Raw genomic sequence first — 27714 nt, forward strand, 5'->3', positions numbered from 1 at the left:
GGATGGGAAATTGGGTGGGCCTTCTCCCTTAATACCCCCTTTAAACATGAAGGTAACAATATGGAAAACATACTAGTATTATCCACTTTCCTGTAGCCCTTAAACCTTCTTGCCCTAATTAACTATGTAAAGAATGTCAAAATAAAAATTTATAAAGAAATAGATAGCAATAGGGACTCCTGGGGTAGTGGTAATATTTTGTATTTAATTGGAGTGTCGATTATAAGTGTGGCCAGAGGAAAAAAAAATCATTTATCTTCACACTTTTTGTGCATTTCTTTGTGTACATGCTATATTTAAGTAAAAATGATTTGTGAATAAATCGAGATTTTTTTTACATTCTAGAAGTCTCTTATTTCTGTTTACACTGATTGTACCAGGAATTCATAGGGAACGGGCTGCAGCACACCGGCTCCTTTTCGTGGCTTCTGATGACATGAGCTTTCCAGGGCGATGAATCTGGGCGCTTGAATTACACCCAGCTACCTCTCTCTCTGGCTTCCTTGTTTTTCTGAACATTTACCTTCACACATTTTAGAAAGCTGTTCAATATTCACAATCATTCTCTTGGCAAAAAAAAAAAAAAAAAATCTTGCCCCTAACTTCTTTAATCCAATGCCATTACACCACTACATTTTTTTTTTTTTGTACATGTGTATTCATGTGGCCAAATGAAGAACTCCATGTTTTTGGAAATACCTGGAGGACACATTCTTTGGAGGCTCCTGTCTTTCATTTTGTCTCTGTCATCTTAGTCAATTACAGAAAGATGGTGCTTCCAGCTGAAAGGAAAGTTGCAGTTAGCTCTTAATTTTTTAGACTTTTTTCAATCAATTATTTACTCCATTCTCTGTTTAGATTTGCACCTCCCTCCCCCAATTTTCCTAAGATGAAATGTGAGTTGATATTCACTATAGATATTTCTTCTTTTCTGATGTATGCATTTCATGATACAAAATTATATCCAGGCACTGTTTTTATTACAGCACAGATTTTTACAAGTTGTATTTTCCTGATTGGTTGAAAACATTTTAAAATATCAACTGATCCTTCTTGGATATCTGTGTTATGTAGTTTGATCTTCCAATATTTGGGGATTTTCCAAGTATCTTTTTCTTGATAACATTTAGTACAATTTTATGATAGCTAGAAAATATTCTCAGTATGCCCCATATCACTGTAGATTTGTTAAAGTATGTGCTTTGGTCTAGAATGGGATCTGTATTGATCAAAAATGTCTGTCCTACTCCTATTCCACAGAGGGTTCTATTAATATTAAATTGCTTCCATTGGACATGTGCAGATGATCCTCAGAGGAAGGAGCACAGCTTTTGAGTCACTCTGCCAGGTCCACTCTTGATCCATGCTGCATGGCCTGTATCCACCACTGCCATAGAAGTGGAAGTGGAGATTAGCTGCCCAAAGCACAGCCAGATCTACACATTATACTACATGAGGATGCTTTAATAAAAATGGAAAGATATTTTCTTTATCACAGATTTTCTTATGACATTGCTGTCTGTCACTGTAGTTATTTGCATGTAATCAGTCAGGACCTTGTTACAGGAAGTCCACTGAAGTTTTTGTATGGCTTCCATTCATGTAGGTTTACCTTCCTCCTGTAGCTTTCTGCAATATTATCCCTTTAGATTTGGCTTTCTGCAGATTGAATCTGAACTGTCTAAGTGTGCCTGCTTGGTTTTAGGTAATTATCTTATCTGGTGCTCCCAGAGCTTTTTGAATCGATAGTTTGGTGGGTGTCTGTCATTATTTGAAAGTTCTCATCCATTAGTATGTCACCTCTTGGCTTGTGATCTTTGCTCTCTTTCTTCTCCTGATGACCAACTTTGTTACAGATTTATTTGTTTGAAAGGCAAAGTTACAGAGAGAGGGAAAGACTGACACACAGAGCTCTCTTGCATTTATTTGCTGGTTTCTTCATCTGTGGCCACAGTGACCTGCAGCTGGACCTAGCCAAAGCCGGGAGCCAGGAACTCCATGTAAGTCTCCCACATAGATGGCAAACCCATCTATGTGATCTGTGTGATCTATCTTGTGTGATCTTCTGCTGATGTCCCAGGAGTATTAGCAGGGAGATGGATCAGAAATTGAGCAGCTGCTACTCAAACCGGTGTTACATGGGATGCCTGCGTAGTGAATGTCAGCTTAATTCACTACGCCACAGTGCAGGACCTGCCTGCTAATATTCTGATTACACACATTATAGATGTATTTAACTGTTATTTCATTGCATTCCAGTTTAGAATGTTTCTACTAACTTATCGGCATGATCATGATAGTCTATTGATAGTCTATAAAAGCTATTTTAATTGTTTTTAATTTTTGTTGATGTGGTTTTTATTTTCAGCATTATCTTGATTCTTTCTTTTTTTAAAAAAAAGTATTTATTTTGTTTGCAAAGTCGGATTTCCAGAGAGAAGAAGAAACAGAAAGATCTTCCATCCACTGGTTCACTCCCTAGCTGGCTGCATATTTTCCACCAAAGCTTTCAACATAATAATCATGGTTTTCTTTATTTTTCCAGCCTGGTCATTCCAACATCTGTGTCATATAAATCTTGTTTTGATTGTCACTTTTCTTGTAATATGTATTGAAAAATTTTTGAAGACCAAACATTTCAGATGATAATAACTGGCAGAGAGTCCTTTAGTTTGAGGATTTTGTTAACCTGGTTTGTATCATGCTGCAGTTTTTTATTTTACATTTATTTGGAAAGTCAGAGTTTCAGAAAGAGAGACAGAGGAATACACACATACACAAAGAGATCATTCATCTGCCAATTCACTCCCTTGACAGCCTAATTGGACAGCCCTGGGCCAGGTTAAAGCAGAAATGTCATCTCCCACATGGGTGATACGAGCCCAAACACCTTTCCCGTGTTTTCTGCTTTTCCCAGGACATCAACAGGGAGCTGTATTGAAAATGAAGCAGTTGGGACAAAACCTGAGCCCACATGGCATTCTGCTGTTACAGGCAGTGTCTTTCTTGGCTACACCACAGAACTAGCCCTCTATGCTATATCTTTTGTTATTTTTTATTTTATTATTTTTTTAAACTACAGTTATAAGACACTTTAATTTTTTATGGTATCCTTAGGTTCTCTACATTTTCTCTTTTTCATTCCATATTCATATTTTATTGATTTTTTTTGTCAGTTACTTCTGTCTGTATTTTATTTCTTCTCGAATTTCAATTATTTTTTTCCTCCTACCAATTTTGGACTTTGATTATCATTATTTTTCTAGATCCATAATACGCATTGTGAAATTATTTGTTTGATATGTTTCCAATTTCATGATGTAGGCACTAATTTCTATAAAATTTCCTCTTAATATTGCCTGCTGTATCCTATAAGTCATGCTGTCATCATCTTTGTTTCTAGAATATTTTGGTTTTCCTCTGGGAACTTTCAGGATTTTCTCTTTGTATTTGGTATTCAGTAGTTTGTGGAATTTCACATTTTTTTTTATTACAGAGACATTAAAAAAAATGAGGTCAGATAGTGAAAGACAGAGAACAAATGCGTGCCTGTCTCCTGGTTCATTCCCTGGGTGCCTGTCAACACCAGTACTGAATTGTGTCAAGGTTAGAACCACGAATTCATTGTGTCTCTCAGTATGTCCTGGATCCACTCACCTGAGAAACCATCATGATTTCTCTGGGCTTGAATTAGCAAGAAGCTGCAAGCAGAAGCCAACATCAGCTATTCAACCACACACTAGCCTTTGAAAGACTGACATCTTAAGCCAGTTTTCATACATGTAGCACAGTGTTTACTGAACTTCCTGAACATGTAAAATTAAATTTCTTCAACATTTGAATATCTTGAGATCTTTATATCTTCAAATATTTTGTCTTCCGTAGTTTATCATTTGTCTTTTAGTCTCTCCCTAACATACATAAATTAGAAGAATGTCTTGTATACTCGTTTTGTTCCTTCTACATTCCTTAAATTTGGCAGTTTACAATTGCATACATACTGAAGTTTTACTCTTTTGCTCTCTTTTCTTTTCACACTCTTATAAGCCTTCTACTAAAGTTTATAACCTCAGTTACTGAAGTTTTCTCTTTCAGAGTTTCTACTTTGTGCTTGGTTACAGTTTTGGTTGATTGAGACTCTCCACATAATCGTTCTTTATGATTATTTATTTTATTGAAAATGTGTAGGATGTCCAACTGGATTTTGTATATATATTCAATAGTGAAATGATTAAACATCCTAAGCAAGTTAATTGGTAAGACAGTTGATGATTTTGGCACTTACGATGTTTTGAAATGATTAATATGAACACCTTTCTCTCCTTGCTATCAGTTACCTTTGGATTTTTCTTTTCACGTCTTTCTTTCCTTGCATTCTGGGCACAGTAGGTATTATAATGTAGTGCTTCAAGATTCTGTTATCCTTCTCTGAAGACCATTGACATTTGTTCCCATGATAACTCAAATTCAAAGTACATCTTCAAAAATAAGCAAAAACAAAACACATTGTCTAAATATAAAAATAGGCATAATAATCACCCTTTATTAAAATCATAGGCTATGATTTACTCACTCTGTGATCTTCAGACTCTTAAAACTTTTTTTTTTTAATTTTGGTTTCATTTGTGACATAAAGCTCATAAACTATCTACCTATGTGTAGATTAATTGCACAGTAAGGGTTTATAAACCATCAATTATTCTTAGGTGTGATCATTCTAATTTTTCATTGTCTGTACAGCAGCAGTTGTTAAAGGTTTTTCATTGTGCCTGTCTTCAACCCACTGCCAAATCACTTCTCTTTGCCAACATCCATTTCTTCTAAGAGGGGCTATGTGACACATATCTGAATATGAAATATAAGCACAAGTTGATTGAAGGTTTCAACATGAATTTTGTGGCCTGATAGAAGCAACAGACATGACCATCTGTTCCTCCAGTTACACTCCATTGTTAAAGGAAGGCCTAATATGTTGAGCAACTACAATCCACCTACAAGGAACAGGGCAGAATCATTCAGATGCCAGTTTCAAAAGCAATTGAGTTTTCATATTTTTCCAACTGCTACTTTTCTCTAGATTTTTATGGTATTAAGAAAAAGAACACCTTTATTGAGTCAATGGTTCACTAGCTATTCAACTACTTGCAGCTAAATGCATTTCTAATTCTTACATCACGGAGTTATTTTGTAACTCATGTGTCAGTGCATATAAAATCTTAGCAGAGTCTAATACCTGGTGGTAATCAATTAACATAATTATAATTGCTAATTATAATCTAATTTCCTTTTTAAATTATTTGAGTTGGCTTATATTAACACATGCAATCCAACAGAGAAAATAAAAAGGAAAATAAAAGGATAAAATGTTAAACATAGTTACAAAAATTAAGCGATAAAGCATAATCTTAAACACAAACACAGTTGACACAAACAGTTCCAAATTTGACTCAAGTCCTTACAGGTACTGGAGAAAAGCCTGTACCTATAGCCACCTGATTTTAAGATTCAAGAAAATCACAGTTCCAGACCTCAAGACATGCCCCGGACAGTGGTCAGCAAAACAGACTAGTACTGGTACTGGTCCAGAAAAGATCAATGAAACAGAATAGAAACCCCAGAAGGGAGCCCACACATATGCACCCAGATAATCCCTGCTTGTTCCCTGGGAAGGCAGTAAAGGATGACCTAAAGCCTTGGGACTCTGCAATCACGTAGGAGACCCAGAAGAGGCTCCAGGCTCTTGACTTTGGATCAGCATAGCTCTGGCCATAGTGGGGAGTGAATCAGCAATGGAAAGATTTTGTTCTCCGTCTTTCCTCCTCTTACATATCTGACTTTCCAATAAAAATAAATTAATAATAATAATACTAATAAATCTCTTTGAAGAACGAAGAACTGAAAATAAAAAATATCAAAACCCATGAGATGTAACACAAACAGTACTGAAAGGGCTATTGATCTTACAATTTGCATAAAGATTGCCCTATATCAGGGAGAACATATGATATTTCTCCTTATGGGATTGACTTATATTGCTAAGTATAATGGTCTCTGTTTGGGACCATTTGCAACTCATAGAATTTCATTCATTTTAATGGCTGCGTAATATTCTGCAGAATAGATGTGCCACTGATTATTTATGCATGCCTCTTTTGATGGGCATCTGGGTTGTTTCCATGTCTTTGCTATTTTATATTTTGCTTCTGTAAATACAGGCTTACATATCCCTTTCTCATATGAACACTCCATTTCCTTTGGATATATCCCCAGAAGTGAGACAGCTAGGCTATATGGCAGATCAATTTTCAGTTCTCTTAGCACTCTCCATACTGACTTCCATAGTGGTTTAATAGCTTACATACACACCAGCTGTGAGGGAGGGTACCTTTCTCCCTGCATCCACTCCAGCAGGTTTTGTTGGTGGAATTCTAAATGTAGGCCAATCTCATTGGAGTTAGATGGAACTTCAAAAGTACGTTCATGTGTATTGTTCTAACAGTTAGGGAGCCTGAACATTTTTTCCTATGTCTATTAGTCATTTCAATTTGTTCTTTTGAAAACCGTAACTTCCATTGCCCATTTCTTTATAGGATTGTTTGTTCTGCTGTTGTTGAGTTTCTGAAGCTCTTTGTAAATCCTGCATATTAGTTCCCTATCACCTCTGTAGTATGCGCAAACACTTCCTCTCATTCCATTGGTTGCTACTGCATCATGTTAATCATCTCCTTTGCTGTACAGAACTTCTCAGCTTGCTGTAGTCCCATTTGTTTATGTTGTCTTTAACTGTCTATGCTTTTGATGACTTTCCTAAAAATTGGTACCAATACCAAAATCTTTTGGTGTAATTCCTTTGTTTTTCTACGTGAAAGACACGTAAGAAGCTCCTGGCTCTTGGCTTAGGATCAGCTTAGTTCTGGCCAATGATGTCACTTGGGGAATAAAGCAACAGATGGAAGACCTTCCTCTCTGTCTCTCCTTTCTGTAAATCTACATTTCCAATAAAAATAAATAAATCTTTAAAAAAAAAACTTAAAAGATTTTGAATTTCAAATTTTTAAAGGAGGTATCTCAGTTATTGTTCAGTGGCTGGGTTTAATAAATTCTAGTAGGATGCCCAGGTCTCAAGTGATAATTTTATTTCACAGTTAATAGAGAAGAAAAAATTTGCATGACAAAATCATTTTAAACATTATTTTCTTAGTCAGAAATCAAAACAAAATCTTAAAAGTTGTCTATAGTAATTTTGTGCAATAATGATTTCCTTAAACACTTGTTATTTTGAGGAAAATGCAAACTTGAACATATCAAAAAACAATAGCATAACTAACTCTTTACTTAAACATTTGTAACTTGATTAATCATCTGTAACCCTGGCAATATCCAAGAAAGCAACTTCCATGTAAACAATACAGAAATATCCCTGTATAATAAATGCTCAAACACATGAGAGAGAAAGAAGGTTCTCTCCAGAGAGGCAAGATCGTTATTCACAGGATCGGTCCATCCAGCAAGGAATTGCTTTAGGGAAATAGCAGCTGCTCTTCTTAAAGTGTTCAGAATTGTCAAATGAAAGGATGGATGGATTTTCTAACATCATCCCAAAGTAAATCACAACAAGATTTCTTTTTTTTTTTTAAGAAAATTGGGAGAATTTCTAGCTGCCAAGAAATGTGCAGGGCGGCAAGTACTGAATGTTTGTGATTATTCATTAATTCACAGTCAACAAAAACAAGGAAATTGTGGACATTTTTAGGAGAGAAAAGCAGACTAAAATGGATGTCAAGGCAAAGAAATAGGGAAGCCAAAGCAGTGGATGTAGTCTTTGATCCTAGAGTTTCTTTATTTTATTTGGCTCCAAGTGAGTCCATAGCAAAGGTTCAAAGTTGAGGCTGTAAAAGAGCATCACGCCCGTGACACAGAGGCCAGGATGGATTCTCACAGCCCTGTTCCCAAGACACCCTGGCAAATGTGCCATCCTCAAAATAAACAAGCATATGGCAGAACTTCAAATCATGGATTTCAATTATGTTCTCCTATGTACAGTTTTTTCTTAATTATTAGGCTTAAGGCATCATTCCTTGAGCTTAGAGCTGCTAAATTAGCACAAACAAGTAAAACATACTCCTTTTCTATTTCGAGATTGCTTCAGTGTTTAATGGTAAAGTCTATATGAAGAATTAAAATCCTTACAAGTCTTAAAACACGATTTGGACGTGATCCCTCTCATGTCTCCTAATTCATGAGATCAGGACACCAAGGGCAGAGACCATTTGGTTTGCCTGAAACCTTGCTGTGAGAACAAGAACTGGTCATGTTCAGTTATCACAACCTCCTGCAGAGCTGATAGGCCACCTTGAACTCTGGTATCAGCTGCTCCAGATGCATTTTGCACAGTTTTATGAATGGATGCGCCAACTAAAAAGCATCCTAACCTGATGATTGTTTGTAAGCCATTTTCCATGCACTCTGTTCCTAAATTAGATTTTGGAACAATTTTGCAATCCCTCAAATTCTGTAGTCCATTCTGTAGTTACGTGTTTTTTTCACTTTAAAGATTCCGAGGACTATTTCTGCCTGCTTTTTTTTTTAAATATCAAGAAGTAAATGGGAGAAGTGAAGAAATAAAAATACAATGAGCTTTTTCAATAATATCTATACTTTCTAAGCATGTATATTTTTACAAGCAGAATGTTATATCCATGAGATTACAGGTCTTGCCTATCTTATTCATTAATTAAGTTCCAATATTTAGGGCCTGGCGCGGTGGCGCAAGTGGTTAAGTCCTCGCCTTGCACGCCCGGGATCCCATATGGGCGCCGGTTCTAATCCCGGCAGCCCCGCTTCCCTTCCAGCTCCCTGCCTGTGGCCTGGGAAAGCAGTCGAGGACGGCCCAAAGCTTTGGGACCCTGCACCCGCGTGGGAGACCCGGAAGAGGCTCCTGGCTTCGGATCGGCATAGTATCGGCCCGTTGCGGCTCACTTGGGGAGTGAATCATCGGACGGAAGATCTTCCTCTCTGTCTCTCCTCTCTGTATATCCGCCTTTCCAATAAAAAAAATAATAAAAATAAATCTTTAAAAAAAAAAAAAGTTCCAATATTTATTTTTGTGTCTGGCATACAGTTGACACTCTATAAATATTCCCTGAATAAATAAATGTTACTTTTCAGAGATGCATTATTATGCATTTAAGCCATTTTTCCATTCATGCCAACAACAGACGTTTAAAAATTAAGAAAACGAACCACCACAGCTGCCACAGAGAGCTTAAAGAATATCACCCAGCAGGTGCAAACTGATGTACTCCTACATTTTTCAGGAACTTTCAGTATTTATGTCTTAGACCTTCCCTGAATTTCAGGAGGACACTTCATTTGTGTTTTTTAAATAAATATGGAATTAAACAGGTTAAAAAGTAGCCCCAAGAAAACAACAAAAAAATCATCAGGGGTAATATTGAGATACAGCCAGTGCAGCCAGCACTGCTCCTCTTTCCAGCTCCCTGCTAGTGGCCTGAGAAAGCAGCAATAGATGACCAAAGTGGTTAGCCCCCTGCCACTCTCATGGGAGATCCAGGTGCAACACCAGGCTCCTGGCTTCCACCTGGGCCAGCCCTGGTCTTTACCACCTTTATGGGAATCAACAAGCAGATAGAAGATTACACATCTGTGTGTGTTTCCCTACCTCTCAAACTCTTCCTTTCGAATAAATGTTTTTTTAAAAAAAATTCCCATCTGTTAGTCCTAACTACTCCTTTGTGAACTTTAGAGTAAGATTTGTCTAGAAAAGATGATTTGCTATGGCTTATTGATTCATTGAAGGGTATGGATAATCTTCCAAAGTAAGAAACATCTCCATACTTTTAGAGAGGATATTGAGATTGGGTCTACATTTAAGAATAAACATATTCCCTTCTATCTGGCACAGGAGCTTCAGTCTATGATAGAAAATTTACTTTTAGGAACCTCTTAAGTTTTATGTAAGTAAAAAAAATTAGTCATGACCTTTAACAATTAGTCCAAGGTCAGAGTCTATTGTGTTTGCCACCCCAAAGCTGGCCTCACCTTTGCAACCTGCGTTTCATCTTCCAAAATACAGCACCCCACCCACACCAACATTTACGGGGGTAGACGAAGGTCTCAGTTATATTTATTTTTTTGAGGGCCTCATTCATAAGGCCCACTCTGGCTGTGCTTTGGAGAGTCAGAGAGATGTTAGCAGTGGAGCTCCTCCCTTCCCCCTGCACTGCAAGCAGCAGCACTCAAGGAGTTAATCACTTCGAAGTGTGCCGGTAATGCATTCCTGCCACAGCACTCTTCAGCTCTCCAGAATCCGATTGCTGAAAATGTCTCTACATGGAGACATTCATTCCCTGCTCAACAGAAAGGGTGGTAGCCAAGGCCAGGGTGAGTATAAAAGAAAAAAAAAAAAAAAGGAAAAAAACGAGCTTACAAATGTGGAGCAGGACATGTGGGTTTTGTTTGTTTGTTTGTTTTCATGGACTCAGAGAACTCAAGCTTCTACATGGCAGCTTGAGATTTGGGCTACCATCGTTCTTTAACATGCACACAAAGAATAACAATTTGCTTCTTGAATCCTGCCGGCTGGCAGAGCTCCTGAACAAATTATTAGAAATTATGTGGATGAAGAAGATTCAGTCTCAGTGACGAGGCTGCTTGAAACTGCATACAAGCAAGTATGTTACATATACTCAGCATTGCCTCCACGTTCTGGCATTTAATGGGTTACAATCAAATGACCCCAAGCAATTAAGATTATAAGCAAAAATACGCCTAAGATATTTCAGTGAAAGTATAAGCTTGCTCTTTGTGCTGAGTAGGAAGAGCACACATTGGAAGCTGAAAGAGAAGGAAATGGATTTTGGAGAGTGTATTAAGCCAAAATAATGCACTTGTTCTGATCATCCCGGTTCCTGTGTCTCAATAATTAGAAGCAGGAATACCCTTCTGTGGATTGGAAAAGCCAGTAAGAGGGAGACTTAAGTTAAGCTAGCATACATCAAAAATAATTGACAATGGTTAGGCTTCATTGTAGAGAGGGCTGCACTGGCATTGCAGCCACCAGCCCACCACCCACCTGAGAATTATTATTTGAAAAGGATGTCAGAGGATTATAGAAGATCCTTGTGTCTGCTCCAATTAGGATCAACACTTCTGCTGCTGGCTCACCAACCATTCAGCATGTAATGATGAAAACATATTGACCCCTGCTGGAAATGTGTAGAACTGCAGTCTTTTGCCCGGTTGGCAAATTGACCTAAAAGGCAGGCAATCCTTCAGCTATCAGTTACTGATATCAAGCTTAGGGCTTGTGGTTGTCTTAAAGTAGTCTCTAGAGAACAGCACTGATACAAACATAATTTGTCAATTGCAAATACTACTTTAAAATATTCTGTGATCCCAAAATAATTAAAGCTTCTAATGATAAAGCCTAACGTTTTCTGTTTGGAGTTCAGTATCTTGTCTCAAATCACAGTAACAGGTAACTAGAATCAAATCTGGGTCTTTCTATTGTTATCCAGACTTCAGACTCACAGACCTCAAAACACATTATGTTTGAAAACACATAAAATCTAGTCAGTATTCTTCACATTGAATCTGTTAAATGCCAATTGAAAATTGAAGTAAATCTTGAAAAGAAAAATGACATGTAACAAAAAATTAGACAATATCCTCAAAGTTTAATAATTATTTTGTTTCTATTTTCCTATCGCAGGGATTTATTCTTATGTACAATTTCCTCCTTAGTTGCTTTCCATACGAACAAGAGTTTTATACTTGCATTGCTATTTCAAAATATTACCAATAAACTCTTCTTTATATGACATCTTAGAGAAAAACTCAAGACAAAATCTCAGAGAAACAAATTTTTTCCAATATGCTTGGGTAACCAAGTGTCTGGCCAAGTGATTGGACGATGAGGAATAGCGAACTCATAGAATGTACGACTTGCTGTTTTCTGCAACCAAACCTATTCGGATGACACCGATCTGAGCAGTCTGTGTTGAGGGTTACAGAGGTAAATAATTTCTTGACAAAAGTCAACAGAACAATTATATCAATGTCAACAAAGTTAGTATGAGCTGTCTGGAACACATTGGCTATGATCCACTAACATGCTCCTTAAGCAGGCCTGGCCCTGAGGTTCAATGTTTGGCCAAGACCCAGGCCGGATCACTTAGCCTGGCTCCATTCAGTGTTTGCTGCCACATCCCTAAGCCCAGTCAACTGTTCTGAATATGCATGCTAGCAATCAAATGTAAAAAATGTAAAATATAACAAGCACTATTCTCATCCCATGTAAAGAATACTCGGAGTGCACATACACGTGACATGCAATATTCAGATTGTATTCTACACATAATATTCTAGTATTCATCTTAATATGATGCCCCTTATTTTAAAAAAAAAAGTTCCAGAATCAGATAAATTAAGTAATTCCTTATAAGCCAATTGCATGGCCAATATCATTCTGGCTTTTTTCACAGTGATAAAAGAACGGAGTCAAAATACTTACTGCAGAATATAAACTCTGTAAAAGCAGAGACATGATTCTTTTATTCCCTTCACTAACCCCTAAGACATTGCCAAGGACAATGATTTACAAATAACAAGCATTTATTAAATATGTTTAATTCATGAATTACACATTTTTAAATAGTATCGTGTGGCTTGTATTCTGATGTCATCTTTTTCCAACAAGAGTACTCTAAGAAAATTACTTCATTTCTACAGTCTTTTTTTCCCAATGATAAAATGAGAACAATTACATCTATAATCATAAAAAATAAAATGCAACATTACATATGTTTAAAGTCTTCAAGAAATTCGCTTGTCTTCTTAGTCTCAAGAAATATTTCACAACAAAGGGAGATTTATCAGAAGAGTGGGGGAGGTGTCATGAAGGTGGTACAATTCAGTAAAAAGCAAAGCATGGCATTAAAGAGGAAGTAAAGGTTGATAGCATTTGTTAAAGAAAAAAAATTTGGGAGAAGTCACGTGGATTATTATATAGATTATCTTAATCAGAGACAAGGATGCTGAGAATAAAGGAGATATATGAATAATCCTTTAAACAGGCGAAGAAAATGGGAACCGGCTTGATTTCCCAGAAATATTGCTGTCAGAAAGACAAAAGAAATATTGCTGTCAGAAAGACAATACAAATAGGAAATGGAGCTGAAATGGCTGTGAGTCATAGCAGCAGACATCTTAAAAATTTCCCATCCACAGCATTTACACTTTACATTTGTTCAAGAAATGGAAAAAAGCAGCAGTGAAACATAGGAAGATATTCCAAGCTAAATTAATCATTAAGAACAGAAAACATCTACTGAAAACGGCTGCTTGTGTTATAAGGAAAACAGACTGAAAGTCACGAGTTAAGTATTTCCCTGAACTTCTCTGGGTTGCCATCCGATTTCTTGCAGCTCATTTTCTAAGATGGACATATAATTGGAAAAAAAAAAAAAGAAACCTAGGAGGTGAAAGATGGAGAGAGCTCATATAATACGTTTTAAAATGTTCCTCCTGACTGAGCAGGCTGAGCTAACACAGGACCACACAGCACTCTGGCTTCACTCAGAACCCTCAAGCCTGGCTGACATCATTTAGGACACGGGCAACAGCAAGACATGCAGACATTAAGCAGAGATGCTGACAGGCTGTGCTTAATGCAGTCCAGGAAAGGACTGACAGAACCACTCCAACTTTATCCTGTCTCCATACCTTGTGGTAACTCGGGTCTTATGACATTGTCCTCTACTTATTATTTTCCAGAGAAAACGTAATTTATATTCAAACACTATGCAAAAGGGCTAAATGTTCATGTTCTATCCACCTTGGCTGTCTCCTCTAGATTCACCCTATGTCTGACGATTATCCCTTATTAGCCTAATAACTACAGAGATAGAAAGCACCTCAATTCTTTTTCCTTCCTGAGACATTCAGTGACAGGCATACAGGTGACTAAGCTGTGAAAGTTATATTTATTTTTTAAAGATTTGTTTATTTTTACTGGAAAGACATATTTACAGAGAGAAGGAGAGACAGAAAGAAAGATTTTCACCTGTGAAAGTTATATTTATAATCACTTATTTGCCTGCTAACTGAATAAAATTTAGGACAGGATGTGAAAAGCATGGGAAAAGATATAATTTATATCTTTTTAACAGCTTCACGAATTACAATCATAAAGGTTGCAAAATTTATCAAAAGGAAGGCATGATCAAAACAGGAGAGAAATGCACAAAACAAAGTCAGTGCCTTTAAGTGTGAACCCAGCCATTATTCCAAGGCAATTCTGGAGGCTGAGGCTAAATCATTTGGACTTCATCTGCAAGATGACATTATTCAGCATTCTTCACTTTTAGCCCTTCCCTATTGTCACCTGAACTGTCTAGTGCATTAATAGAGCCTTGTTACTATTTAGGTAACTTCTCTGATTTGTGGGTTTTTTGGGGAAAACTTGGAATAATTCAGTTTAATGAAATGCAATGTGCATACTCAACAGTAGGCTTAAATGAATGGTCAAAATCATTCCAATAAAAAAAAAAGAATTTTTCCTTCCATTTCCATTCAATGTACCATATTCCCTTTGTATACATGAGTCCTAATTGCCACAATTAATGGGAAAAATAGGAGAGTGAATATCTGTTTAAAAAACAATGAAATTCTAGAGATGATTCTACTTGAGTGTTGTCCATAAGCCACTGTTCTGAAATATGCTCATACATATAAACATTCACCCATATGTTTATATGTATGTACAATATATGCAAAATATATGAGGACACTTCAAAAAATTAATGGAAAACAAAATTAAAAGATAAACTTATTTTAGTGCAGAAAATTTAAATTCATTTTTTGATAATATGCATTTACATGAACTTTTTGGAAGCCCATCACATATAATATATAGAGGGTATGTATTACATACTCATTTTATTTTTATATATGCAAATATGTATATTATATATGTATATGTATTCTTGGAGAAAGTACCCATATCCATCCACTCTCTCATCCAGTCACATCAACTTTACTTCTACTATCTCTTTGGAATCACTTCACTTCGTTTTGTACTCACCTGGTACATGGGACTTGAATCAGTAATTTCCTCCTCTAATCTACTCATCCACACCAGCTCTAATCAGCTTTGCACAAAACAGCCAGAATGACTTTTCAAAACGCAGGACTGAAAGTCTAAGTAAGTGGCCCACCTGGTTCACCCTTTTTTGGCTTCCCATTGTTCTTGGCATGAAGATAAACTCCTCTTGTTAAGTTCATGCGGCTGTTTGATCTGCTTCCCACCCACATTCCCAGCCTCTCTTGTCCGTTCTACCACACTTCTTTCGGCTCCAATCACTGCCATTCTTGTTTCCACTGCTAAGCTTGCACCTCCTCATCCATCCTCTCCCTCAACTCACACACCAGAGGAAAACATCTTCCTTGAGGAAGTTTTTCCACATTGCCCAACTGTTTCAAGTCACCTCACATTAGGACAAGCCTCCCAAGTACAGCATTAGTCAGCTGCAATGTTGCCTGTGTCTGTTGATGGGTTGTTGCCATTCCTCTGTAGAATGTGGTTACAGCTGTGGGCGGGGGCAAACGGGCACAGGCTTCTGCTCTCTCACCATTACAACCCCAGGCTGAAATGCAGGAATCATTCATTAAACAATTTTGAGTGAAGGATGGAACAAGTGAATTGAGAAGACATAAGCTCTAACCTTGTAGCTACATCTTCACCATCTAACTTGTCATAAATTTGTGAAATTTTATTTTTTTCTTTACAGTTTAAAGTTAATACTTTAAGATTTCATTAGAAAAAAATGGCACACTTATTTTCCATTTTCCATTATAGGAAAAATAGAAATGCTTGACACATATTTGACTGAAAGGCTTGCAACTACTCTTTTTTGAGGATTAACTATTCAATACCTACTTTTAATATCTATTTTCTGTGTTTACTTTTACTACCCAGTTCAACATTTTTAACACATAAATACTCAAATAATGAGGGGCATTGCAATGTATGCACATATTGAAAATAATCATGGCACAGTGAAATAGCCCTAAGATTTAAATTTATCAAATGTACATTATACATGAGGTAAGAGTGAGTGAAAAATTTTAAAAGAATTTTTGTGTCCTTTTTCATACCTGTATCAACCCCGGTATGCATATAATATCCATAATAAAATATTCTCATTCTTCTAAGAACATGTGCCTTTAAGTGATTCCCATCCATTCCCATGCAGAATGACACATAACCAGATATGTGAATATATATAACATGTTGTAGCACTTATAAAGAATGCAAAAATGTGGTCCCAGCTGCTGGTGGGCCTCAGGACGGGGTGTCTCATGCCTGAATCCCAGACGACAGCCACCATGTGCACATGGTGAGCTGTCCCCGGGCCTGCCTGGGCTCCGGTGGCCTGCTCCCTTTGGATATAATACACTATAAAAAAAGAAATGCAAAAATGTGCTACAAATGGTTTTTAAAATGATAGTCTAGATATTACTCAAACACAGGACTTTAGCTTTAAACCATTTAATAAGTATAAATCTAGCCTTGAACGGAACTTGGTTTGCTCATCCATACCGCCTACTTTTCCCTGGTTGCTTCTATTGATGGCTTTCTTTATGCCATAACCAATATTCTTCTGATACTCCTTTTTTAAAAAAGTAACTGTGAGGGGTTTTAGTAGTTATTTATTTTACTTATTTTGAGGGACAGAGGAAAGAGACAATGAGTGTGCACTCTCATCCACATGCCTGGAATGGCTGGAGCTCAATCAAGTCAAAACAGGGAACCAAAACAAAATTTGTATCTCTCCTTTGGGTAGCAGGAACTTGTGTCCTGAACCATCAGTGCTGCTTTCTAGGGACCACAGCAGCAAAAAGATGGAGTCAGGAGCCACAGCCAGTATCATACTCGGTCATTCAAATACAGGATGTGAGAATTTAACCTGTATCTTAATCCTCTAAGTGAAATAACTACCCTTCGAAGACAATTTTTTTTTTTTTTAATTTTTGTCCTTTGGCAAATTTAGGAAATTGTCTTTAAAAGTTTGCAACGGGCCCCAGTGCAGTGGCGCAAGTGGTTAAGGTCCTCGCCTTGCACGCCCAGGATCCAAAATGGGTGCCAGTTCTATTCCAGCAGCCCCGCTTCCCTTCCAGCTCCCTGCCTGTGGCCCAGGAAAGCAGTCAAGGACGGCCCAAAGCTTTGGGACCCTGCACCCGCGCGGGAGACCCCAAAGAGGCTCCTGGCTTCAGATCGGTATAGCATCGGCCGTTGCGCTCACTTGGGGAGTGAATCATCAGACAGAAGATCTTCCTCTCTGTCTCTCCTCTCTGTATATCCGCCTTTCCAATAAAAAAAAATAATAAAAATAAATCTTTAAAAAAAAAGTTTGCAACATTTTCTCCTATATATTACACCAAAAAAAAAAAAAGCACTAAAACTTACAGATGAATACAGAAATCTGTGACATATAGTTTATACTTCCTCCAGTCCAACGGTCCCCGAATGTTGTCACTGAAGTTTGATAGCATATTTAAAGCTGTACGGACACATAATTTGGGCTTCATTTCTGTCTGGGACTAGCATCAAATTTTGCATAGCTTACACTTACTAGAAAGAACTATGTCATCTTACTCTTTTCCTAAAACATTCTTTGCTTTTTCTGTCATTTTTCTTTGACTAATCCGTTTTAGCACATTGTTGTCTGAAAGGGACAAAGTGAACCATAGGGATTCTCATCTAAAGAACCATTTCTTATAAGAAACACATCACCTCTTCTGAAAGCAATAAAAAATCTGAATTAAATATGAAAACTGCAGTAGTAAAACAGAAAATTGAAATTATTGTCTTTGCTTGAAATAAGAGATAGTGCCAAAAGTGTTAGCTTGACTATGAACAATTTATTTAACCTTCTCAATTTTCAACTTTCTTATTTGTTAAGCATAAAAATAATAATATCTAGCTCACAGACTTACTATAAGGACTAAATTATGTACGATATAGATTTAGCTCTGTTGTTGATATACAGTACATTAAGTACTCAATAAATGCTATGATTTATTAACTGCTTCTGAATTAGTCATATACTACTTTGCATCCATTCACATTCATACATAACATCTACTGTGATAACAAACATTTAATGGTTTATATATATGTAAACATATTTATATATGTATGTTTATATGTACGTATATATGTAAATATATGTGATTTTGAAGAATAATAATTAAAGGTGATCTATTATTATTATTACAAGCATTATCATTAGAAGTGTAATTCTTATGAATGTATAAGTACTAAAATAATCATCTTATTGCAGTGGAGTTCCCTGACCTTCTTGTGTTTTGGTATATTTATCTGGAAAAAAGCTACCAATATTAAAATAACTGAATTGGAGACTTCTGGGCAAAAAAAAAAAAAATGTTGCCAGCTCCTAGCGTGGGTTTTAAGTGATCCAGGCTGAATGTCACAGTATTATATGCTAGCCATTTATATATGTAATAGACTATTATTGAGCACATTCCCCATGACAAGCATTTTTCTTGGCCCCAGAAATGGAATCGAGAACAAAACAGATGTGGTTCCTGCCCAAACAGAATGAGTGCCACATGCACAAGGTCTGCAGCATGGACAAGGGTAGAAAAAGTTTTCAGTGTCTCCGGGACTCCTGCATCAGGGTTCAGCCCTAGCAAATGACAAAATCATGCTGAACTGCTCAGTGAAGCATCGCCAGCAGCAAGCCAGAACTGCGATGGCATTGGACTTTGTCGAGAAACTGGACCTGTTTGCCTATTTTTCATTAGTGTGCTTAGTATGGAATGAAAAAAAAAATCACTAAAATCTCAGACATGCATTTGGATATGGAAGCAGCTTCCCAACATGAGGAGCCAGGGGGAGGCTCTGGGAGAACAGGCTTCTCACAAACCCTTTGTGTTCAGACTTGTTTCAGACAGGCTAAAATTTTTACAAGAACAGGTTTCTTATTATATTCCTTTTACCCTCCTGGACTAAAATCAGCTGGCTAAGAACTGTTAGAAAAGTACCGAGCCTCTTCAAAGCTAGAGTAAAAAGGAATTTTATTGAAACATTTTACAAAAAAATTCGACACATATATTTGTAAGTGTGTGCCTGCATAACAGTCTGTGCATATTTCAGAAGCTTTCTTAATATACAGACTCCAAAAATATAGCTAAGTCAAATCAAATGTCAAATTTTAACACCTGTTACAAATAAACAGGCTTAACAAAAACTTCCTTGGACAGGTTGATGACAAGATTTAACCCACTGCTGAGAGTCAAAGAAATAATTTAAACAGCAAAATATTTTAGACAATAAACTGTCCCTCCAATCTTCACACCACTATGCCATTATTCTTGGAACAATTTAGAACTTCCAGGAATAGAAAACATGATCAAATTGTTGTTACATTAGTTTTCTCTCAGTAATACCAAGACTTTTACTTGAGAAAATTTTTAATAAGAAATAAGTTTAACCTACTGAGAAATAAGAAAACAATGATAACCTGCTTTGAGAATAAACTTTTTTACTTCACAAACTTATCAGACTAAATGCCCTGTGATACCCTTTACCAGAATAAATTGTTAATAGTTATCCAGAAGTCATTTGTGAATTAAATGTGTTTTTATCAATCCTGATCTATATCAGTAAAGCCTCTAGCCTATATTGTGTGTATTCTTGCCTGTAACTTAAGCCTTTCCCACATCCCTTTACTTCAAAACTAAATTCGTAGCATCTTATGATCAGAAGACTTTCCTGAACCATCTCTTTTTCACTGACATCCTGCTTGTGTTTGCCGCATAATTTCCTCCCTGCCCACTTATCATCATGTGCATCTTTCAGACAGCATCTTCTATAATTCCCACCACGAATTTGATACCTGTCTAGCCTTGCAGTCAAATGTATAGGCAACAGTGAGGTGATGCATTTCTGCCTTTTCATCACAACAGCTGCTTCTGATAGGAAAAAACATGTTCTGAGATGCAAAGTTCTGATTCTCCATTACATTAAAACTTTGGTATTCGTAAATTTGACATGTGAGATGTTGACAGTTTTGCACACATCCTAAAGGTTTACAGTATTGCCAGTTTCTTGTCTAGGTAGTACCTTTATCATGGAGAAGCATGGCAAATGTTACTTCAGCTAGATGATCAATGTTAGCATCAACAATAAATCAGATTGATAGTATGTATCCTTAATATATGTGATGGGATGGTCACCTCATTTCTGTTGTTTTCTCTCATGGACATATAAATACAGTCTAATCAAGAAAAGCATATAAAGACAAATCCCAACTATGAGATATTTTATTAAACACCCATCTATTGCTTAGGGCAGAAAAAAAAACATTAAGATCATCAAAAACACAGAAAATGTAAGAGATGGCCACAACCAGGAAGAGCCTAAGGAGATAGTGATGGAATACAACGTACCGCCATGCCTGGGACCCTGGGACATAAAGGGACCTTGGAAAAAACCAGGTGAAGCTTGAATGTTGAGTTTGCTAACATGGATTTTTACAATATAGATATCATTATTGTGACAAAGGTACCACCATAATAAAATAGACATAGGGTATAGAGGAATGTTCTATGATTTCTTTGCAACTTGTCAGTAAGCCTAAAAATGTTCTAAAACAAAAGATTTGTCTTCAATGAGTCTGCAATATCACAATTAAATAAAAGATACTGGGAAAACAATTAAAAGATAATGGGAAAATCATATTGTCCCTTGAGGACTATGTAATAATATTAATGATGTAAATAATGGTATCTTTTATTGGACACTTACAAGATGCTGACATCATGCTAAGCATGACACATGTTAGTAACTCATTTCATCCACACAAAAAGCCTGTGAGCTAGGCAACATCATCCTGTTAAGCATGAAGGTGTTGAGATGATGGAAGGGCTGTCAGAGTGCTGCTGCCTAACATTGGCCATCAGAGAAAGGGCTGTTCAAGGAACAGAATTTACACTATATGACATTTCTCAACTTAGATAACCATACTCAAATATCGGAAAGTTCTGGTGAAAAGATCATAAGAGGATGAACTACTACTTACAGAAAAAAATACAGGAAAATATCATCCTGTTTTTTACTTTAATCTTTAGGTATATTTGGAACTGCACAGCAGAAACTGCACAAATCTGGAATGGGCATGTGGTGACATATTCAGTCCTAGAGATCTGAGTCAGAGCTTACAAATAAACTGGGATTCACAGTAGCCAGTGCTTACTAATGAATGGTGACTGTATGCAAAAGCACAGAAATCAATGCAATATGAGGTCGAACCAGTCATGAGCTGAACTCCTTTCTATAGAATTGGATCAGAAGCCAATGTTTCTCTAACACTTTACTAAAAGCCTGAGAATTTGGAGAATTACCAGTCACTTTGAACCAATCAGTTCCATGGATTTTCTGCTGGGGAAGGAAAGGGAAGTAGCAGCTACGAACTGGAGAACACAGAGGAGGGAGAAGACAGTCTGCAGCAATCAGCGGTCAGAAAACTGAACAAGAAAATGTGGGGAAATTCCCAGCATGAATAACAATAGATAGGTCAGGAACAGCAGTCTTCGGTCATTCCCTGGTTTGCTCTAGTCAAATGCTGTTCCTGAAGGCTTAATGAAGAGTAAACAGAGCCAGCATAGGCTCTTGGCAGCCTGTGGCATAACTCATCTTAGAAACAAACAGGAAAGTGTGGTGGTATTTGGTACAATGCCTGGGTTTGGGTTCCAGTTCTATTTCTGAGTCCAACTTTCTGCTAACACCACTTTGGGAGGTGGCAGGTGATGGCTCAAGCACTTGAGTTTTTGTCATACATGTAGAAGACCGGGACTGAGATCCTGGGCTCTGGTTTCAGTATGAACCAGTACTAATTGTGGAGAGAATTTAGAGGATGTACCAGCATCCTGTGAGTTTTACTTAACCCCTGGCCCCTGCTGTACTGTATGTATGTGTGTGTACCTGTTTTCAAATACATTTTTTAAAATTAAGGAAAAAAAGGAGGCAGATGTTGTAGTGCAGTGAATGAGATCCTATATCCCATAAAATCCCATTAAAATCGGCTAATGTGCTTAGGAAGGTAGCAGTTGATGGCCCAAGTATTTGCAGCCTTGTCACCCACACGTGAGATCTCCATGGGGTCCTTGGATCTTGCTTCAATTCACTGTCATTGTAGTGAACCAGCAAAAGATAGATCTCGCTCTTGCTCTCAATCTGTGTGTATGTGTGCTACTGTCTCCAATAAATAGTTACACCAAATTTTGAAAAGAAAAAAAAAAAGAACATATAGAATATTACTGAGTTCCAATTTTGAAGAAATCAGTAGTGTGGTTCCTTCACTAGAATTCCCCACACGTTAGTCTCAATAAGTGTTTTGTTTACTTATCAAATAATTGTGAACCAGTGAGTTTCATTTACAAAATCCTCAGTAAGAGGATGTTGGGCTATTATTTCTCCAAAAATAAATGGTTAAATACCAGAAAAGCCCATACAATGCGATAAAAACCTTTACTGAATTTTATTTCTGTTTATTTTTTAGCTATCAAATGATAAACTTCACCAGACATTGGACAGTATATGAGCTAAGCCATTAAGTATAAATGTTGACTCTTCATGGGTATATGCATGTTGAATCTAAAAATTTATTTTTAATTGATTCTGGGAGCTCTTTTTGAAGTTCAGTAAATGCTTCAGAAATCAGTTGGAAGTCCACAAATGGTAATAGTATTTAGCTCATTTCAATGGAAATGGTCTCATTAACATGCCAGCTGCTAAAAATGCATGAGCCCAGTCATGTCCTTTGCCTGCCTCAAGGAAAGAAACCCTATTTGGCACAGTTTGGCTGTGAAAATAATCCTTGTTTAAATTGTTAACCATTGCTCCAGTGCTGGCCCATGGCAGGAAACTCAGGCCCCTTTCCTCCCTCCCATATAAGCATCTTCAAACCCCCATTAGCTAGTTTTTATATTATCAATGCAAAACAACTTTTCTGATTACATTTTAAACTAGTTTAACTGACTCTAGCAATAGACACCCTTCTCAGTGCACTGTCATAGTTTTGAATATCAATCTCGGAATGCAGAACACCAAAGTTTTCAGGAAAGTGAACCTTAAAACCCCCAAAGCAATGAACAAAATCAGACATGACCTCAGAACAGATATTCAGCAAAAGGAGCACCTAGCATGCAGTAAGCCATTCTGTAAGATGGCCTGCTATATAAGAAATAAGTCAAATCAAATTGAAAATTTAAATTTTCATCTCCCAGTTGTAAGACTTGCTTTAAGGTGAAATGTTTCAAATTTGTATTTAGTGTTTTAATACACTAGGGCATTTGGAAACTGTCGTATAGAACATGTTCTAAGTTAAATAAATTTCAGGGTGTGGCACCATGATTTCTCAGGCTCATCTTCCACCTTCAAATGCTGGCATGCCATGTGGGTGATGGTTCATGTCCCATATGTTCTACTTCCCATCCAGCTCCATGCTTGTGGCTTGGAGAAGCAACATAGGATGGCCCAAAGGCTTGGGACCCTGCACTCATGTCAGGAATCCAGGGAAAGCTCTTGGCTCCTGACTTCTACTCATTCGGTTTCAGCCATTGAGGTCATATAAAGAGTGGACCAGTGGAGAGATAACCTTTCTGTCTCTCCTTCTCTCTATAAATCTGCCTTCCCCCCCAAAATTAGCAAATCACTAAAAAAGAACTTTCAACAATTAGAGAGTTATACCAAAATTGCAAATAATGGCAGATCTTTCCAAAACTGCAGCTGGAGCTTGCATTATCATACCTTCAATGTTAAGTTTATAGAACCGTTCATTCAGCACCAACCTGACTTGAGCGCGTTGAATCAACAGCTAAGCCACAGTCCAGAAATACACAGTCTCAATTAGGAAAAGCCGTACAAAGTGAAGCAAAGACCATTGTAATTACACTTTGAGATGAAAATGCAAAGAAAATCCTTCCCATTCCCCAGTTTCGTTAAATATTAAATGCCAATGGTTAACATTTCAAAATACTGTATAAAACTGCTTTTACTTTTTCTTGGAAGAATCAACTGTGAGTATATCTGAAACTTGACAAGTTCTCTAAAAGCAATTAGTAGCTTCCTTTTCTTAGTTAGAATGTGAGGTTTCACAGAAAGTTTTCAAGTTTCCTTCCCATGTCTTCTATCTAATGCCTCAAATCCAAATGGCAAGTAGCCAGATAGCACTGAGCTATTAGTGTAGAAAACCGGAATTCTTCACATTTAAAAACCCAGCTCTGCCACTTGCACTCCTGGCACCAAGAGAAAAGAAAGAGAAAATGGAGGTTGGGGGAAAAACTGTCTGACCTTGGGTTACACAAAGACTGCTTAGAGATTCCACAAAATCAAGATCTATAAAGACACAAATTGAACAATTGAGCATCATCAAAATTTTAAACATCCTCTTCCAAAAATCTTTCTAAGAATCCTATAAGCACAAATTAGAAGCCGTACTCGTCTGCCTATGGACACATGATGAAGGTGGAGACATCGTCTTTCCCATCATCTCTAACCTCTGTGCCCCCTCCATCCCTGAATGTGCTTCTATTATTTGATTGCCTTTTAAATAAATTTGACAAAAAATACTCCAACAAAAGTGAAAAGACCAGCCACAGACTAAGAAAAATATTTTCAAGTCATATTTTGATGAAAAATTACTTATAGAGTTATAAAGAATTCTCAAAATAGTATTTTAAGGGGCAAAATATTCAAGCAGCTGTCTCCCCGAGAAGTGATACTGATTGTAAATAAATGGATAAAAAGATATTCAACATCATTAGCCATTAAGAAAATACAAGTTAAAACCACAAGGTGTGGACCTGGCGCGGTGGCGCAAGTGGTTAAGGTCCTCGCCTTGCTCTCCCGGTATCCCTTATGGGCGCTGGTTCTAATAATGGCGGCCCCATTTCCCATCCAGCTCCCTGCCTGTGGCCCAGGAAAGCAGTGAGGACAGCCCAAAGCTTTGGGACCCTGCACCCGCGTGGGAGACCCGGAAGAGGCTCCTGGCTTCGGATCGGCATAGCATCGGACCTTGCACTCACTTGGGGAGTGAATCATTGGACGGAAGATCTTCCTCTCTGTCTCTCCTCTCTGTATATCCGCCTTTCCAATAAAAATAAAATAAATCTTTAAAAAAATACCACAAGGTGATACCATGGTATGCCAAACAAAATAGGCAAAATGTTAAAACCTAATATATACAATGTTTATATGAGTGTAAGTCAATGGAAGCCTCATATAAATTAAAATTGGGACCCAGTACAGTAGCCTAGAGGCTAAAGTCTTTGCCTCACACACACTGGGATTCTGTATGGGTGCTAGTTAATATCCCGGCACCCTACTTCCCATCCAGATCTCTGCTTATGGTCTGGGAAAGCAGTTGAGGACAGCCAAGGCTTTGGGAGCCTGCACCCACATGGGCGTCCTGGAGGAGGCTGGAACCTCCTGGCTTCAGATCAACTCAACACTAGATGTTGCAGACATTTGGGAAATGAATCAGCACAAGGAAGATCTTCCTCTCTGTATATCTGACTTACAAATAAAAATAAAATAAGTCTTTTTTAAAAACTTAAATGATTTGGTGACTTTGGAAAACAGCTTGGCAGTTTGTTAAATAGATATCCACTCCTGGATCGTTAAACAAGAAAAGTGAAAGAATTGTCCACAAAGATCTGTATGTGGATATTTATAGCAGATTATTTTCATAGTAGTTTTAAAAAAGTAGAAATAGTCTAAATACCATCACACAAAAGTATATAAGCAAATGAGCCTTTATCCATTTAATAGAAGATACTGTTCAACTAAAGCAATAAACTACTGGAACACAACAATGTAGATGAATCTTCAAAATAAGTAAAATGAGCATCATGATTTTATTTCTATAAAATTCTAGCAAATGTGAAACAGCCTATAAAAACATACAGTATATCAGTATAACTTGGAAAAGGGGAAGGGTCCAGACTGTGAGGTGGGTGAAGAAAGGAGGGTTATAAAAGGAAACTGAACCCTTGAGAGTGATAAATATGTAAATTATTATGATTGCAACGATGGTCTCAGGAATGTATATATCTGTAAACTTACTAACTGAACACTTTATAAATGTGCACGTTAATTGATATCATTTGCATCTTAATAAGTTGTAGTTTACAAAAGAGAAAAATAGAAAAAGGAAAATATTCCTCAGAAACAGTATATCAGACAAAAGAAGTGTAAATCAAGTAGCCTGCTCTGGGAGCACATTAAACTTCCTCCACCCTTTCATCAAAAACTCTGCAAATGGATAAGCCAGCCTTTGGGGCGTGCAGACTTCATGGACAGCATACAATGCAAAAGCAGCCAAACGATTCATCACCTTCCCTACTTGCCCAAGACCGTCTGATGAGTACCATGCATAGACTTGATCTACACTCTTTCTCCTCTAAGTATGTAGGCTGAGAAAACATGGGAAAAAATACACACTAGAATGAGTTTACTACCAGGTTCTGCAGAAGTTCACCTGTCCATGCCTTCTGAACCAGTTGTGATGTTGATAGTGATGAAGATGATAAAGCTTTATAGTTTTTCTCTAATAAATTGCTTCTATTCTCAGATAGGTTCAGCTTAAGACATTTTTATCAGGTTATATGTTTTGACATCCCCAATGCACAGAAAAGACCCACTTTTTCTTATTTCTGTTCCTTTTGTACTAAAGGTGCCAATGGCTTTAATTAGAAGATAAGAACTCTATGCCAATTGGCTGCCACAAGTAATACCCAATGAGGCTGCCCAATAGAGCTGCTGGGCCAAAGACCCCAAGCTCCATGTTGGTATTTGGCTTCCAACCAGCATTCACACCACCCGAGAAGCATCAAAAGAAAGCTAAGATGTCTGCAATATGTAGAGCTATTTTCTTGTCTTTAATGCAGTTCAGTTCATAGCAGTTTGTGCTATCCATGGTGAGTTTTTCCTACATATATAAACACATCATTCTTATGTCCTTAACAGATGTAGTAATAAATCCCTTACTGGCAATTGACCCAGAGCTGAGTTCTGTCTCTTGTACTATAATCGACTCCCTGAGCTAGCAAAGGAAATGCTGCTAGGGCCGGATTCTTGATTTCAGATAGAGACTCCACCTACCCTGAGCTCCAGCCCCTACCGTGTAATTAGAAAGTAAACATGGAGGTTTTAAATACCACTAAGCCATTCCTATTTTACATAAAATCAGAAAACAGCATTAATACAAGCACCAATTTTCTTAAAATACAATCCCCTCTCAAATTTGCAGCTGCTTTTTCACTATTCCTGAAACATTCAAAATGCATAACCTATTGATGCTTCCAGCATCCTGTGTGTTTTTCAGTATAAAAACATACTCCAAGGACTACAGTGCCTGCAGTGGGTAGGTCCCCTGGAATCCGGGCCAGCCAAGGGATTTGGACAGAACAAATTTGTCTCCAGAATCACCACAAATATAGTGCCACTCAGTAATTGGGCCCTTGCTCCTGCATTTCCTTTTCCAGTGCTCACAGCATGTACAAGTCTCTCTTCAACCTGAAGATGAAAGGACTCTTAGAAACCTCCCAGACCAATTTAACATGATTCCAACCTAAACTTCACATACAAGGATACACTTCAAG

This window comes from Ochotona curzoniae, unplaced genomic scaffold (assembly GCF_017591425.1).
Source record: "Ochotona curzoniae isolate NIBS_2020 unplaced genomic scaffold, NIBS_Ocur_1.0 scaffold_4506, whole genome shotgun sequence".
Lineage (NCBI taxonomy): Eukaryota > Metazoa > Chordata > Mammalia > Lagomorpha > Ochotonidae > Ochotona > Ochotona curzoniae.